Here is a 16,444-nt window from a genome sequence, read left to right on the forward strand (position 1 = left end):
AGAGATGGACCAGATGAGGACTTTTGCTCCAAATGGGAAAGGAGAAAACCTCAGTCCGTAGAGATGAACCAGATGAGGACTTTTGCTCCAAACGGGAAAGGAGAAAACCTCAGTCCCTAGAGATGAACCAGATGAGGACTTTTGCTCCAAATGGGAAAGGAGAAAACCTCAGTTCCTAGAGATGCTCCCAGAGATAGTCCTAACGATGAAGATGATGAAGACCCTTTGCTCCCAGGGAAGGAGAAGGGCCTCTGTTTTTGTTTCTGAACGGCTCAACCTTAAAATTGTACCCCAAAAAACTTCAAGAGTGGACCCTCGAAAGCAGTTGCGGGAAAAGCTGCAAGTCGGGGGAAAGGACTCACACGCAGGCAGAGAGACTCCTCTTCCTAAATGGACTGAACAATATTTGGAAGTGGGCGGCTGTCTCGTTGTGATAATGTTTTCATAGCATGAGCAAGAAGAGACTTCTCTTTCTACATGGACTGAACAAGGTTATTATGGAAGTGGTAAACAGACTGAACATCTTAAGGGTTGTCTTTTCACATTGTCAGTGGGAGAAGGGAGGAAGGTGGGGGGAAGAGGAGAGTTCTGAAGGTGGTATAATTTTTTTTTCTTCTTTTAGGTCTGTTAATAAACTTCTTTATATTCTTTCAAGTTTGGTGCCTGTTTTGCATTTCTCCTAATTCTTATCTCACAGCAGATAAACAGTAATGAGTATTTTGGACCAAACCACTACACTAAATTGGTGTTTCCGCCCGGGTAAAACCGAACCCGCGAAAGAAGGGTCATACAGAAACAGAAATGCCTTCTGTACCTGCAAAAGTTGGGATATCCATCCTTGGAGATACTCCAAATCCAACTAATGCTCTGAGCAATTTGATCTAGATGGCCCTACTTTAAGAAGCAGTTGGACCAGACAGACTTCAGAGATCCATTCAAGCCTAAAATAGTTCTAATTCCATTATTTTTTGAGCAGAATAAAAGAAATTTGTAGGAAAAAGCTGTTCAAAGAGCCCGATCTTTTGTGATATTTCAAAAAAATTCATGTAAAATCCAAGCAGTCTACTGCAGCTAGTATCCTTCTGCATCTAATATAATAGAAATGCACCTCTATTGCATAAACCATACATGACAGAACATTAGGTCTTTAAATAACATCAGAGATCACACAGGAAAGTCATCCTTCAGGCTCTCACTATTAGGAATCAAAATCAGAGTGTGCATCCTCCCCCCTAATTCCATTTGATTAGACATGTCATAAGCAGGTCCTTTGAGCCATGAAAAGGGAAAGGACCCCACTCTGACAGCTCTTCCTAGCACTGATGAATTAAGCACTTCAAAGAGAAAAATGACACCATTTCACAACTTGAGACTCCCAAAAGGTGGCCAACACCCAAGACTGAGATAGAGCCTTTGGAGCCAAAAGCTGGTGTGTTACAAATGAGCTAAAGGACTTCATGCATAAAAGAAAGAAGATGAAAGAGGTTTAAAGTTACTGGGGCATCAGGTCCAGAAAAGAACATGGAATATATATTTGCCCATAGTTTACAATTTCACTTCTGCTTTATCCAGCTTTCAAGAAATGTACTTCACCTGAAGTATCTTGTCCCCAGACAAAGGGCCTGAACGCCGCAGAGTCTGGCTGGGCTCCCATCTTACATGGAGGTCCAAGCTCAAGGCCCCACTCCCCTCTTTAGATGGCAACACCAGAGAAGTAACACAGCTGTTCTAAATGTTAACATTGTTAACTATTTCACTGCTCTTCAAGACAGATATTGTGGGGTTTCACATATGTCTGCTGGCAAGTCAAAAGACACTGTTGCCAAAACCACAAGGTTCAAAGCCTCCCAGTGCAGTGGAATTTCTTTAGCACAACACTCGCTTCTCCTAAGATCAAGTAAACCTAAAGTCTGGCACCCTGACCTCATCAGAACAATGCAAAATCAATTTATTCAAATGGAAAAAAAATACTCAGAGATCAAGTATCCTAGCTGTAACTCCACTTCTTTTATTTAAGAAACCCTGGTATGATAAAATTCTAAAATGACACACAATTCTCAATCTGCCATATCAAAAGCGTGACTGCTTTCTAAACCCTTGACGAGGAAACCAGTTTGAGCACATGAAGCTTGGGTTAAGAGTTACAAGGCTCTTATTTTCACTGTCACAAGTGCTGACTGAAATTATATGTGCTGAAATGAAACTACAGGATCAAAGAAGTAAGTTTCACAGTGAAAACAGAAAGACAGCATTCCAGCCCTGTGCAAGACACAAAGTGGCTGGCAAAGTTGTATCTTCAACACAAACAAGCTCCAACTTAGGAGCACTGAGGAGCAGAAACACAATGGATGGTGCTAACTTACTGTTTCAACGACACAATCAGTGACATCACTGCAGCAACAGGGAAAGAACTTGCTCGACCTAGAAACAAAAAGACTTTTAACTGATCCTGATTTTACAGCCTGATTGAATGATTTATTCCTGATGAGACATTTTTCTATTTTAGACTTTGAAGATGCTGAGGAATTTGCCTTCCAGAGCAAGTGGGCAGCACTTTGTGAGCAAATGGATGGGAATGAAGCTCATATCATGAAAATGAAGATAGCATCTTTACACCCTGATCTATTACATTAACTGAAAAATACTTTCAAGTCAGGATTGGTGTGGAAAAAACCCCAAATCCTGAGGGGATCTTTGAAAAGGAATTCTGTTGGGGTCTGAAGGGTCTGAAAGCTACTTGAAATAAACTAATTAAGAACATACAGAAAGAATGGAGAATGAGTCCGCTGAAGTTCTAAGTACCCACAATATACAATTGGAAAGAAACTGGAGAAGCCAGATATCTGAAGAAACTATTATTTAATTGGAGTAACAGAGACTCGGATAACCCTTGTGGGGGTATAAAGAGGGACTGCTCTTTCAAAAGGGTTGGTGCTGCATTGTACATCAAGAACACATAGAATTGATGTAGTTTCAGGCCACAGGGAGATTCAGATCTTGGGGAAACTTCCATGTAATGATTGTAAAGTTAGAGATGAAAAAAACAGGAGCACTCCCATGATGGGGATCTGTTGCAAACCACCAAACCAGGGAGATCAAGGAGGAAAGATTTTTCAAAACACTGCCAGAACCATCCAGAGTACAGGACTGGAATAGTGTGTATTTTGACTAGTCTCACATCTGGGAGTAGTTGAGAAAGAAATACATCAGGACATTTTGTTCTGCAGAAATTCAGAATAAACTGAAGTCAGCTTTTGACACAGAAGGTAAAGAGAGCAGTTTAGTAAAGGGAGGAGGGGAATAGGATGGTTCTTCTAATGTCACTATAAAGTAAGAGAGTTCACAATCCTGAGGATGCAAAACCACAAAACAGCAAAGCATTTTTCAACAGCAGGCTTAAGTGAATTATTAAAGTACTAACGTGGGCGCTGTCTAGTTGAAGAAACCCTCAGAAAACAATTGCTGAAATCACAACGGAGCAGCATATTGTGTAGGGCTTCACGGGGCTGTGTTTCAGGTCCAATGCCATTCAATATTTATATCTATGGCTTCAACAGTGGAATAGAAGTTATGTCTATGAAATTCTCAGACAATACTGCAAGTACCTTTGAAGGCAGGATCAGAATTCAGAATGACATGGGTAAATTGGAGAGAGGGAATGAGATTCTGGTCCAGATTGTAAACTAATTATTTTTACTGTTAATGGAGAACAAGTCAATACAGTGATTAGTGTTTGGGGACCTAAATGAGATTCTTCATCCGACCCTCAGTAAGGCATGTCCAGTTGGCCAGGCTCCATCGCCTAGATTGGGAATTTAGTGACACAGCTAACATATGATGTACATTTAGGCACCCACATTCAAATGTTTATTACCTGATCCTGGCTCCAATCTACAATTTAAGGGTGGCATAGGAGTCAATTAGTAGGAACATATGCAAGGTGCTTGGGTATCTTCATAATTAACAGTACAATTAATTGCATAAATAATGAACTGTATAAATGCAGGAGGAACTACTTTTGCAGTTGCATTTCTGTAGGAGAGGTTCTCAAGTAAAGAATACCTATCTTACTGTTGCATAAATATAAAATACCATTAAAAATTATGGCATTAGTGAAGTAATCCTCTGTGAACAGAGCTGTCTTACATTCAGTTTGGGGCATCACACTCCAAGAAAGATGCAGAACAATTGCAGAGACAGATTTCTAGGAAACATGGACAGAATGAGGATTGTTTAATGTATGAAGAAGGACACAAAGAAGGAGCTCTGTAAGTTGCTATACACCAAACTGGCTGCTGAAAATAAGAAACATCCATGAAAGACAGGGTGATAAGCAATATGTTCAAACTGCAGCAAGAAAGATTTTTATTTTGTAACAGTAGGAACAGTGCCACACTGGAATAAAATGTTTTTAAGAACAAACCAGAGATCTGACAGAATATAACTGATCCTGCCTTGGGATACCAGGACAGCCTAAAAGTCTTCTGAACTTCTTTTCCATGAGTGCTCTCAGGGGTTAACAAAATTCAGAGCTATTCAACCCTAGGTCAGATGCACAATCATGTGTGCCAATGATGTTCAGCAATTCCCAGGGCCAGTTCACAGAGGAACAGCTGTCAGATTGATTTTTTTTTTTTCCCCTGGCACTTCTTAGGGGTTAGAACTTGTGGCAGACATGCAATGATCACCACATTTTCACTGTATTTCCTCTCAGTATCCCAACACAGACCTCTGGAACCATTAGTAGCAGCAAAGGAGCTCCACTGAGGTCCCTTCTGCCTTCTTGCAAAGGCAGAGAAGGAATGGGTAATGCTCAGAACCATATCCTTTTGTCTCACTTGTGAGTAACTCTGAAGTGAGACCCCAACAAGTGAGCAGCGAGATCCTGGACCATACATCCTGCTGATGCAGTACACTTCCTTCACCAAAGCCACCATGACTGAATAATCTAGCTCCCCTTATCTTACAGCAGACATTATAAATTCAGTGGTAACTGTTACCTCTCAGATATCTTTTATTAGAGGGAAGCAAAGGAAAGACTGAAGTATCAAGTCTAATTCAAATATTACCCCAACCTACATTACATTTTACCATGATCTTCATCAATATCATGCTCTGCTGTAGCCAGGTGATGTACATGAGACAGGTGAGAGGTGAGAAAACCTTTACAGAGTTCTCAAAATAAAGACACCTTATTGACCTCAAAAGCTATCAAGAAACAAACTCTGTTTTCATGATTACTAATAAAATTGAAAAAAAACCTGGCCTATGAACTTTTTTGTGGTATTCACTATATGTATTTCAAATTTTACTGCACCTGTTCATATTATGCTTCCATGGGCAATAAAATTTTCAGAAAGGAATCCAGTCCAACTAGCCAGAGTTGCTATATTTGCCAAATGCCTGCCCTGAAGTAAAACAGTAGAACAAACCCACTTATTTAATAGTAGAAAATGCAAATGTCACCATAAAAATTTTACCTATTCCTGTAGCCAAGGGCAATTCTGGAACAGGAAATAACATCTTTAATAATGTTTTTAAAAGATGGCATATTGTTCACAGACTGCTTCTGAGAAAAACATGCAAACAAATCTCATCATGAACCCTCTCAGATGCACTTTCAAGAATGCTTAAAATAAAATCAGTTCAATTTTCACACAACAAAGACAGATGACCACGTGCTGAGATAAACTGTTGGGATGAAGAAAGTTCAGTTATAAAATGAAGGACATAATAATTTACTCTTTTTTCTGTATGAGTAAAAACTGTAAAAGGTCTTCAGAATTTATATTTCAGACTGGCAAACAGGGTCTTCTTCATTGACCGTATTTATTTTAAATTATTCACCCACTTCAAATGCTCCAGGATATTCCTGCTAAAGTTAAGTGGCTGAAATTTGTACAGCTTCATATAAAGACATCAAAATGCCTCATAAACTCTTTTCCTCCTCAGGAACGTTCTCTCCAACAGCTATATACATACCTATACATATCTCTCTATCTATATATAGTTGAGACTTTATTTTCAGTTTTCTTAGAATTAATTCAGTTCATTAACTTCTGAATACCTCACACAAGTTCCTGCAAGGTGCATTAAGTCCTTGCTTAGCCAGTGTGATGAATCTCATGCACTAAGGACACAGCGGGAGAACACTGTGTCCAGATGAATTTCATGACCTCATCATAATGGTCCTTGGCTGTAAAAATGTGAAGAAGCATTTCAATCTCAATCAACTATGCAGTGTAGTTTCTTCTTCCTTCCCCAGTCCCATGCCTCCAGACACAAGATGCTGGATGATCTCAGATAAAGGTCCTCCAAAAGCACATCTTCGTGGGCTTGCTACCCAGGGGAGAAAGCTTTAAGATAGGCTCATGAGGGAATGGTATCTAAATGCAGAAGTAAATGAGAAAGCAGTGCAGATAAAGGGGAAGTTCATGTTGGAGAAGGCCATGAAACAGACTGCATTCAGACTTCCCAAACAACAGTAGGTACACCACTGCCCAGAGCTTCAGCAATGAACAGGAAGTCTGTGTATGATCGCAAAGCTGTGGCATAATCAGAATCCCAGATCTGAGGTAGCACACATGACCAGAATATGGTTGTGGATGCAGGCTTTTTGGAAAGGAAAGGCAGAGACAAAAAGAAGGAGCTGTGTTTCTGTAAAGAAAGGTTCCTTGTCTGCACAATGGTGCAGTGTATGGAACCATCTTCCCAATGTACACCAACAAAAGCCTGGCTGATCTGAAGTGGTATTAGTAATAGTCCTGCTTTGAGCAGGAAATTTGAGTAAAAACATCCAGAGGACTCCTACGGCTAACATTTCTATGAAGATATGAGAAAACTCAATCTGTTGATTTTCATGATAAAATACATGGATTTTAAGCTTTCTTCTACAGCTTTTCTGGGTTTTTTGGTTTTTGATTTTTTTCATCTTTGTCTCCTTACTTTAATACATTGACTAACCTCTGAAAGCAGGACTGCACCATTCTGACTGGACTGCACGTTATGTCACTCAATGGGGCAGAGAGAAGGAGAAACAGGACACTAAGCCACCTGGAGATCCCTCCTTCTCCATCCCTGAGGTTAGTCAGACAGCAGGAATGGTCTGGCAGAAAGCCATAAATGCCAGCTTTAGCCCACTGATGGTATCTTCCAGATGGTAAGCTTCCAGCTTTCCTTTCATACCATATTCAAAGGGCCTATCATACTGTTCTGCAATATTGACAAGGGTCTGGCCCTTCATGGCATTCACTAATAACTCAAAACCCCTGATAGGAAAAAGTGAGACACATAGGAAATACATATAAAATAAATGTCTATGTATGGAGTCAAAGACTCTAAATATGCAACTTCTTAAAGTAAAAATTGTACTGCATTCACCAGTATACCGTTAGATCAGAACTTATAAAAACAAACAAAAGAATAGCTGCATAAAGAATGCAGAATCTTATGTTCTTTATCAAAGACATAGAGTTTATTTCTATTCACTAACTCAAAAAAAGTTACTTCCACAAATTACTGAGATTTGGCTGTTTTGAGTTTGGGGTTGTTTTTCAGAAGTTTCATACTTTGGTTCTCTTTATTGGCAAACATTCTTTAAAATGCATTTTGAAACATCACTTAAGATTTTGTCCATTTTCTTCACTGCCATTTTACAAATTAGAGTACTGAACAGAATTTATTTTCTTAGTCTAGCCATAATCAAAACAACTGGCTAATCTCCTGCCCCAAGTTATTATTCCATGTATTGGTTTTCAGATGTCACTTGGGACCTTCTACACACAAACAGAGAGAAAAATCTCTTTAAGTGTCACACAACAAAAGAAATTCTCTGAGCAACTGAAACAATAATTGGGTAGGTTTTTAACATAAATTCTGCTCGAAACACATTTTAATGTGCATTGTCAGTTCTTCTGAACTATTCACTTCAACAGCTTCGTGCTGGTTTACATGAACTGACAGTCTAGATCCCAGAAATTAGTGAAATCTAAAAAACTAAAGTGAATTTTAAAGTACTCCTTGTTTTCCTGAATACAGATGAAATCCCAGGGGAGGTTCTGCTCTCTTTCCTATTCTTTGAAGTCTGCATCACAGGAACAATTGTTCAAAAGAGGAAAGAACAAGTGCTCATCACCTCTAAATATATATATTTACTTAGCTACCAATATGATTTATGTAGAAATTCTGATCTATGGTTATTTGCAGTACAGGATAATCCAGAGAGACTTTTTTTTTTTTTGTCCTCATGGTTGTCTTCAAAAAGAGCTTATTCTCAAGTATGGCACCCCAACAAGTATGTAATCTTCTGATAGTTATCATTGTTCCCTAAAGCACATAACCACTACTCCAAATCAATCTTCATCCATCTCTTAAATGTTTCCCCAGATCTAAATGTTTCTGGCAACAAAATCAGCCATCTTCAAAAATTATCTCAAAATACATTACATCCTATGGTCTTGAGTTGTAGATACATGATAAAATATACATGAAACTTCCATAGATATTTTATCCTGAAAGTCCTTCTTAATCAAAGGAATGCCAAATTTCAAGTGGCTTCTTCCTCTGCCAGCTTCCTGTGGGGTACTCAAAGCAGCTCTGTCCTTAATTTCCTTTCATCCATGCCTTATCTCTGCACAACATCAGCAAACAAAAAATTCCCAGTGTACAAGCCATAAATCTACCATTTCTGCTCTTGGACTGCCTTTCCTTCTACTGTTCCCACTGAACCCTCTTCCTCCAACACTAAAATCCCCCTTGTAATCCTTCTCCCTCTTCCCTCCACATAAGAAGTCTTGCCTAAGACCAGAATGAGTAAAATAAAGCAGGTAACATCCTCCACTGTGTCAGCTCTCCATACCCTCCTCTAATCACTCTGGACAACATCACTGTCTTACTTGTTATGCAAACCACAATATGGATGACATTTTCAACTCAGATAGTCTCTCAAATCCCAGTTATATGTCAGTTCAGTGGATTTGTTCTACATAACATCTCTATTATATAGCTTTTCCTATCCATTCACACAGCTCATGTTCCTGCTCGAAAATCTTATCAGATCCATCATTACAGGCATCCTCTTCTCTATACCTGACACACAAAATTTTGCCTGTTGCAAAGGTTGTTTTTCTTTGTCATTCACTTTAAGCACATCACTCCTCTTTGCCTTTGTGCATGCAACACAACTTGTTCTCACTTTTAGAGATTCTTTACTGTAATCTCACACCCGATGTATTTTCACACTTTTCATGGTGATGTCAGTTTCCACTGTGCTAGGTAAATATTTCCAAGCAGAATCTACTAAAACATGCTTTGTTGAGATTTTTTTTTTTTTTTTTAAATGTGCTAAACCCACGACTTACCATGCTGGTCAATACTGTGTCACCATTTCCTTGTACTTCTCCAAGCTGCCGTAGCCTTCTGTTCCCTCTTACCTCACTGCCTTTTGGCTGCTTTCTTAAACAGCTTACATGCATCTCTGTCTTGAGCCCTCGCTCATGGTTCAGGTTCCTTGATACTAAGACCTGTAAATGCTATTGGTAGTCTATGAGAGCTCATACGTGGAAATATGGAGATGAGGATTACTATGTCTGAGACACGGAGAAGCAATCAGGTGGCAAAAGCCAAGGCTCTTCTCAGAGTCAAGGAAATAGTTGTCTTGGAAAGAAACACAAGCCTCCAAGCAGGCCACAGCAAGGAAGGTACATAATAGCTATACTTTAGATTCAAGCAATTTTATAAAATACATATACTGTACACATACACCCACATTTATACATGTATTTTTGTAGCAAAATATACATATGTAATCTCAGAAAAACAAAACCTAATAGATACTCTTGCTTTATATTTCAGCCTATATCTCTTAAAGATGGCAACACATCTTCCAATACCAGAAAGTACAAAATCACCTCTACATTTAGTATCATTTCAGATAAGCCCAGTTCCAGTTCAATAACAGACCAGCAGTGATTCACCACCTATGAACTAGCAGAAACTGTAGGGAAGCAAAAGAAATTTATACCACAATTTCATAAATGACTAATTTTAAAACATTCTTGGCTGGGCTACATCCCATTAATTACCAACTTGGCAGGTCTTTCTTAAGGCAGGTAATTTAATGACTGGTCAAGGACCTTGCAAGAGTTACCAGACTTGATTTTTACCTGCTTGCAAATGACAAGCAAACAGTATGATCTTTAACTTCACCTCACTACCTCAATTTTAACAACCCTGTCTTACACCTGTGTATATCTATAGGTCTTCTTCCCTCACTGTCAAGCTGCACTGAACATGTCACAGTCTGAGCCCCGGTCACTGAGAGAATGACAGAAGCTACCAACATAAATTACCATTACCTCCACGAAGGCATGCATGCATAGTAAAAGAGAGCATACACTTAATTGGCTGTGTAAGACAGTTTAACTCTTTGCTTCATGAAGTAAATTCTCCTTCTGTGAGGTATTGCTAGGAAGCCTTCCCATCTTCCCTTGTTTGTTCCTTCTAAACCACTATTCTACACATAAGAGAAGGAGGAAGAAGGCAAAGAGGAAAGCTTTTAAGGGAAACGAGAACAGTCTGGAGTAATAACGGAAATAAAAGACTGAGAATAGGAACAAAATGCTGGCAGGTTTGTGTCCTCCCTGGAGAACATGCAGCAAAGACCAAGAGTATTTCAAATACTAGGCTAAATCCTGCACTAAAAGCCTTTAATGTTGTAGAGGTCACGGGTCACCTTCTGCCATGGTGTGCACTGCATGCCCACACCTAATACACGTATGCCCAAATAAACCACTATGAAATATTTAAACACTGCTCCAAAAATACACAACCACCACGTATAAGTACCTCTGGTCAGACACTTGCATCCTCAGCATTTACAGACCTACTCAAACATGCAAGTAGTTGTTTCACTTCCCTGTGCTTTATCGGAATCTCAAGAGAATGCCAGAAGGCAAACGGCTTTCAGGCACAAAGTGTTTCTTTTTGTTAAATCACTGCCATGTGCTAAGCACTGGTTTTTTGGTATAAAGTACATCAGCCACATTTATAAACAGCAAACAGAGATCAACTACATGTATTCTCAAAATTGTCTGATGATATCAAAGTAGCAACATACAGGCACAGGAAGAATAATGACATTCCTTTTACTTTGAATTAAATTACCAATCTCCAAAACTCATTTAGCAAAGAGTACTTTGCTCCACCAGGTATACATCTAGGTATGAAGTAGTTAAACATAATGGAAAGCATGATATTTAAGATTATTTTCTGGTAAAAATATGACCTTTATGGAACAGTTACACAACAGAAGGTAGAGTTACTGAACAGAAAAAAAAAAAAAAAATTTAACCATACAGTGGCAAGGTAATTAATAACACACATTATCAGCACTTACAAAAGGGAAGCAAATAGTTGAATTTACTTAGACACACTATCTTCTTTAAGAAGAATCAAACCTGGAGACAAACTGCTTTTAAAAAGAAACATTTCTGCTGTTGAGAGTGACAGAGAAATAAAGAATGCCAAGAAGAATTTTTGTAAAAAAAATCTCACGAGGTCAGAGAAAAATATACGTTCAAGTATTAATAGTTCAACACAAATCCAAAACAGCATGAAATTAGGCAATTGAAAAGTAATGACAAATGCTACATCTGACACTCTGTCCTCATCTAACCCTATTATGCCTAAGGACTATAGCATGCATAATAGATAAGATCACACATTTTCTCGGACACCAATGTAATCACTACCAACAAAATTAGTTAAATAGTTTATTTTAAGACCCAATTTTCAACTTTAATGCTTTCCATTTCCAAGTTTAGTCAAACCTGCAATGTTGGCTATAACCACTTTTTCTGGCTATGTTTTTTAGAAACCAGAATAAAAGAAAAAAAAGAGCAAAACCACTCTGTACACAAGAAAAAAAGAAAAATTTAAGTGTTCTGTTGGAATAAAATTTGGGTTTAGGGACTTGTAACTAATACTCAGCATATTAACAATATATAGGTGTACAAAACATCAAAAGATGGTTGTATTTTGGAGTAAATTTCTGAAAGACATGCAAATCTACTTAGCAGACATCTGGGACCCAACAATTTCATTTTTAAATCCTCATAACTCCTTTTTCTCCACTTAAAGCACAGAATTTTCTGTGCAGAGTATCATTTGCTATAAAAAGGGACTGAAAGCCTAACAATGAGGAGAGAGGAAATCACCGTCCTAAGCAGGAAGAAATGTTTGTGGTGAAGACTGGAACTGTCTCTGCCTATTCTCTTGCCCACTCTCCTGTCACCTGGACTACAGAAGCATCAGGGAGCTCTATTCAAGATCTTTGATAAACCCACATCTGAGGCCTCATGAAAATAATCAGCTGCTGGCTGAAAAACCTTCTAGAGTGCAACTTCATGTGAAGTTCATTCAGGCCAAAAGATGGCTAAAGTCTCTAACAGGACCTTATCAAATATACTGCAGGGAGTTTGCAACCTGAAGTACTTCAGTCATATACCTACATGTTTGCTGAACTGAGCTCCAAGTCATATCAATCCCCTAAATGAAAGAAGAAACATGATGCTATTAATCCTTTGAATCCTCACAAAAGCAGGTTTCCACTTTCGTCTTCCCAGAAACAACCAAAAGAAAACAATTTAAAAATCCCAATCTCCTGTTTATAGAGATACATTTCCTCCTGGCACTTTACTACAAAGACCCTAGCAAGGGTATCTTTTGAAAGGAAATATGTATAGAAGCCCCAAGAATCTCTGGTTCAGGAGGCCAGAAGCAAGAAACTGGGTTTGATCCAGGGTTTGTCTGCAAGTGAGGTCTGCTGGGCTTGCTCTTCCCTCATCTTCTTTCCCTCCTTCTCATACTCTAGCTATGGTAGAAGAAATATTTCTAAATAACTGGATCCACACATATGGCTTTCAGCAGATTCCCACTGAACTTGCAATTATGAAATGCATAGGTCTAACTAGGTCATTTCCCAGATTCCTCCCCAACATTTCGTTGACGGCTTTTCCTTTCTCTTTGTGAATCAGCAGTATTTTCAAACTTACACCAACTAATAGAAGAAATACTACATTCACCTTCCCTGGCAGACAGTAACACATTACGTTTGCTAAAAGTCACACAGCTGTGGAGAAACAACAAGATTTTTTATCTCGTCTAGACAAAGAAGCACATGAAGAGGGTAAGATGAACTCTACCTAGCACAGCCTTTTTCAGGAAGCTGCTGCTTCCAGGTTGAGGAAACCTAAGATGACCACTGCAAAACAACAGAGTTTGCATTACACTTTCCCCTGGGCAGCTGTATAGTGAGGCCAAAATTCATCTGAAACACTGAGAGGTAAACAACAGAGATGAGTGACACACCGCAGAATAACTGCATCCAGGTATCTGTGAGGGTCTCATCTCAAAACTGTGGTGGGAGGGAGGAGATTGTCTTTCCACAGGGAGAAATGTGTTCATTTAAAAGCTTTCTATTCTACTCTCCAGCAGTCATGCCTGGTCAGTAGCTACCCAGCTTGGTGCTGAAACTGTTCACCCAAACTGATGATTTGCAGTAAGGAAAATGTCACAAAATTGCCCAAAAATTTTATAATTCTTACAGAATTGGTGGTGAGAGGACAGGGAGAGGGTTCTGGGTTTCTGATTCTCCTGGGGTCACTGACAAGCCACAAGATGGTTCTTGTGATCCTCACTGTGAATCACTGTTCTTAAACAAAAGAAGTTTCTCAACAGCATGAATCATAAATCATTCCATGGGTTGAAAACGACCTTAAATACCATCTAGTTCAAACTCCCTGCCATGGGCTGGGACACCTTCCACTAGACAAGTCCTCAAAACCACCTCCAACCTGGCCTTGAGTACTTCCACATGAGGGATGCACAGCTTCTCTGGGCAAAATCACACCAGGTTCTCCTATTTACACAACTCTTATCCTTTTATCATGACACCTGTATTTACAGCCCTTCACTTTCAGAATACTTTAATTATGTTTCCAAATTTTAGTGGAACCATTGGCTAGGCATTTGGATACAAGAAAAAAAAAAGCTTTGGATTCTGCTTGATATTCACATCTATCCCCAGGCAGCCATAAAATGAGATATGAGCGCGTCTGCAAAGCTGAGAAGAAAACAGTGCAGCATTGTAAAATTAGCAGCTGCTGACCCATAACTAATTCGTAATGGCAGTATTTTTCAACTTCATTAATGAAGTAGGATATAGAAATACAAAATACTGACCAAAACAAGGTTAAATACAGCAAAGGCAGCTTCCTAAGCAAATTATCTAGGCCCTGTTATGGATGGCCTGTCTAGAAACTTTGCAACACACTGAAAAAACGGAAATGAAAACTTGTGTTATGAAGCCTGGTAGATTTTCATTACTTTCTGAGTACATCCCTTCAGCAGTAACTTACTAAAAGGGCATTTTATTATAAGTTGATGGGTCATTTTGTGAAACTGTGGCACTTTAGTCAAAATAACTCACTGAAGAAACAGCATGAGTAATAGTGCCATTTACCACACAAACAAATATGTGCAGATTTTTCCTGTAGTAACTAACCACACCACAGAGAAGCCTAAAGTTTATTCCACATCTATACAGTATTTTCAGACATTGTTCGTGATTATGCTGTTTGATAACAAGTATCTGTAAGTGCGGGATTTTTGCTTGCTCTCTTTTCCTTAGGATGGCGAACAGTACTGCCAGGCACCATCACTACTAACTACACAAGTTTAAGTCTTTGAATTGACAATCATTACTAGCCCTGAGCAACAAGTGCTGAAAATATTGCACATCTGCTGAAACCCCTGAACAGCAGCTGGCTTCTTCTAGAAGTTGCTTTGTAGAGACTGCAGGATGTGGCTACACAAGTGCTGGATTGCACTTGCATACCCGTCACTAATATTGTCTTTCTCCTTCTCTGCACGACTCCACAAAGTGCTTCTATACAAAGGTGCCTGTTTGGTACCGTTCCTTCTATTTTCTGTCTCTGCAAGGACAGCTTCTCTGCCCCTTTGCCTCTTCATGGAAAGATCACTTTCCTTGCTGTAGTGGGCCTACCTGGTTTGAAGCTAACACTCCACATAGCTGACCTCATAGTGCTGTACTTTGCACTTGCGTCTAGGAGGGTGTTGGTACCACACCCATGTGTTGGCTGCTGAGCAAGCCCCACACAGCACCAAGGCTGTCTTTCTAACACTCCCAGGAGGCTGGGAGTGGGCAAGAGGTTGGGAGGGGATGCAGCCAGGACAGCTGACCTCAGCTAACCAAGGGATATCCCATATTGTACAGTGTAATACTCATCAATAAAGTTAGGAGAAAGGCAAAGGAGGAGTGCATTCATTATTAAGACATTTGTCTTCTGAAGCAGCTGCTGTGTATAATGGGGTTTCTGCTTCTCCCTGAGTGGCTGGACATCCCCTGCAGATGGAAATAGAGACCAAATTGTTTTGCTTTGCTTCCATAGGCAGCCTTCTCTTTTCCTCATTAGACTGTCTTGAACTCAACCTGTACTTCATCTCATTTTCTCCACCTGTTCTGCTGAAAAGGTGGAGTGAGGAACCAGCTGGGCAGGCATCTGAATGCCAAAATTTTCCTTTCCTCTGTCTTTACACTCGAGTGTACAGACCAGGAAGGCACCTCCTATAATACCACCCAGAGATCACCAAACACTTAATCATTGGAGCTTCTCCACTTGTCACAGGGATATGTCACACATTTTACACTTGGTAAGGTTCTGTCCCTTGTGTGCTCTGGATGTTAAATGTAAAGGCTGAGGAAAAGGGTAAACAGCTACTGTACTGATGCCAGTCTTTGTGGCAGCACTGATAAGGTGCTGCTTTTCTAAGCAGTGCTGAAGACTCATTGTTTTGTCATCTGTGCTGCACAGACTCAGAGACCATCCCAAGACGTGGCCTAACTTTACTTTTCTTTCCAACCCATTTTAACCCTGTTAGTGATAGGCAGACAGGCTAGTATCTTGTGTATTTTTATGGCAGTCCTCAGGTAGTACATGCTACCAAGAAACAAGGAACTTGTTCAAACACTTTACCAAACAGACCAGATACGAGTACCCACTGATTTACTTTGTCAGAGACTGTGGAAGTTTCAGTAGCCACTGAATACAGGTTGCTTGGAGAAAGCTTCTGCACCATGCACCAACATTCATGCTAGATTTAAGCCAGACGTTTAACTACTGCTTGTGCATAACAGGCCTTACTATCTCAGTGTATCTTTTTTAAAACCATCTGATTCCAGAAAATTTCCCCCACAAAATACTGTTAGATGAACAAATTTGTTCTGCTTTTACCCCTTACTTGATGGTTCTTGATAAAATAACTTATTTGATGACCATAATCATGCTCCTTTTAAAGAAAAAATAGGCAACTGTGGTATCACCAGTCTGACCTTGTGAAACAGTACAGACAGGTGTCTCAGCAG

This window comes from Corvus brachyrhynchos, unplaced genomic scaffold (assembly GCF_000691975.1).
Source record: "Corvus brachyrhynchos isolate BGI_N302 unplaced genomic scaffold, ASM69197v1 scaffold202, whole genome shotgun sequence".
Classification (NCBI taxonomy): Eukaryota; Metazoa; Chordata; class Aves; order Passeriformes; family Corvidae; genus Corvus; species Corvus brachyrhynchos.